The sequence below is a fragment of the Nicotiana attenuata genome, chromosome 1 (assembly GCF_001879085.1).
Source record: "Nicotiana attenuata strain UT chromosome 1, NIATTr2, whole genome shotgun sequence".
In the NCBI taxonomy this organism is placed as follows: Eukaryota; Viridiplantae; Streptophyta; class Magnoliopsida; order Solanales; family Solanaceae; genus Nicotiana; species Nicotiana attenuata.
In genome coordinates, this window is record NC_031989.1 from 73,783,566 (window position 1) to 73,785,767 (window position 2,202).

Genomic DNA, 2,202 nt, shown 5'->3' on the forward strand with positions numbered 1-2,202 from the left:
TTCGGGTCCATGCTCAGTTTGTGAGTAGTTATTTCCGGTGGATCCCTGTCATATCAAGCTGGGACCAAGCGAAACAATCTATGTTAGCTATACGAAACTTAATGAGTTTTTTCCTGAGCTCGGGACTTAATTCTGTGCCCATGCATACCTTCCGATCGGGCAGATGCTTTATCAATATGACTTGCTCCAGTTCTTCGATCGTTGATTTGGTGGCGTCGGAATCATCGGGGACTATGAAAGACCTGGGAACTCTGTAGTCGCGTCCTCACCCGTCCCCTGTTTCTCCAATTCGGTTGGGGCCAGTGTCGGTAGTTGCTATTTGGTTTCTGCCTTGGCGACCGAACCTAGATCCTTTAGTGTCGAATGTGCGGATATCGGGACCACCTCGTCAACCACAAACATCTCCTTTGCGGTTGGTTATTCTCCGTATATCATTTTAATCCCTCCTGGCATTGGGAATTTCAACAACTGGTGCAACGTCAAGGGTACTGCCATGATATTGTGAATCCGTGGCCTCCCAAACAGAGCACTGTGCCTCATATCACGTTCGATCACGTAGAACTTGGTTTCCTAAATGGTTCCGACGGCGTTCACCAGTAATGTTATCTCCCCTTTATGGTCTCACATGCCATGTTTAATCCGTTTGGAACTCGGACTACAGGTATGATTTGGTCCTGTAGACCCGGCTACCCCACGGTCCTCGATCTGATGATATTGGCCGAGCTACCTGGATCAATTAACACACGCTTAACTCGAGATTTATTTATGAGTGCAAATATTACCAGTGCATTGTTGTGGGGCTGCACGATGTCTTCGGCGTCCTCATCGTTGAAGACAAGGTTCCTTATGGCACGTAATCTCGAGTACGTTTTTCTCTTGTGATGGATACTTTGGTACGCTTTAACATCGGCCCCTGGGGGGCGTTGACACCACCGGTGTCATGTTAATGACGTGTTGAGGTTCCTTCTGATCGATCTGCTTACTAGAATCTCTATTCCTGAAATAGTTTTTGGCTCGATCGCTCAGGAACTCTCGGAGGTGTCCGTTGTTGAATAGCGGGGCTACTTACTCTCTCAATTGTCGGCAATCTTCTGTTCTGTGGCAGTGAGTGCCATGATATTTACACATTAGGTTGGGATCCCTTTGGGCTGGTTTGGATTGTAGAGGTCGAGACCACTTGGTGTCTTCGATGTGTCTGATGGCGGATACGATGACAGCAGCATCGATGTTGAAGTTGTCCTCCGATAACCTTGGCGCTTCCATAGGCCTGATGGGCCCGTCGAAACTGTTTTTGCTCATGAGTTCCGATTATTTTGACCTCGATCGATTCTCCTTTCACTCCTCACAGGGTTTCGCCCAGACTCATTACCTTTTCGGTCTCCATTGTATGGTTGATACTGATCCTTGTTTGACCTTGGTTCACGATCAATGTCTCTCTTGGCTCTGTCGATAGTTTTGATGGGATAAACGGACACGGAAGGGGCCCCAAGATGATCATCATCGACCCTAATTTTTTATTGATACCGGTTATGTACATCGGCCCAAGTTACAGCCGGATATTCTATCAGATTTTGCTTCAATTGCTGTGAAGCCAACGAGCTTCGAGCATTGAGTCCTTGGGTGAAGGCCTAAACGGCCCAATCGTATGCGACCGGAGGAAGGTTCATCCGTTCCATTTGAAACCGGGACTCGAATTCTCTGAGCATCTCATTATCTCTCTGTTTTATTTTGAAAAGGTCCGACTTCCTGGTCTCGATTTTGATTGCCCCGGTGTGTGCTTTCACGAAGGATTCTGCAAGCATAGCAAACGGGTTAATAGAATTAGGGGGTAGGTTGTGATACCATATCATAGCTCCCTTTGACAAAGTTTCCCCGAACTTTTTCAGCAGGACGGACTCGATCTCATCATCCTCCTAGTCATTCCCTTTGATAGTGCACGTGTATGAGGTCACATGCTCATTTGGGTCGATTGTTCCGTTGTACTTAGGAATCTCGGGCATGCGGAACTTCTTTGGAATGGGCTTCGGAGCTGCGCTCGGAGGTAAAGGTTTTTGAACAAGCTTCTTGGAATCCAGGCCCTTCAATATCGGTGGTGCTTCAGGGATTTGGTAGACCCTAGAATTGTAGGTTTCCACCTTTTGTCATTGGCTTCGATTTTCTTTTCTCCCGATTCTACCCGTTTTGTCAGCTCCTCGAGCATCT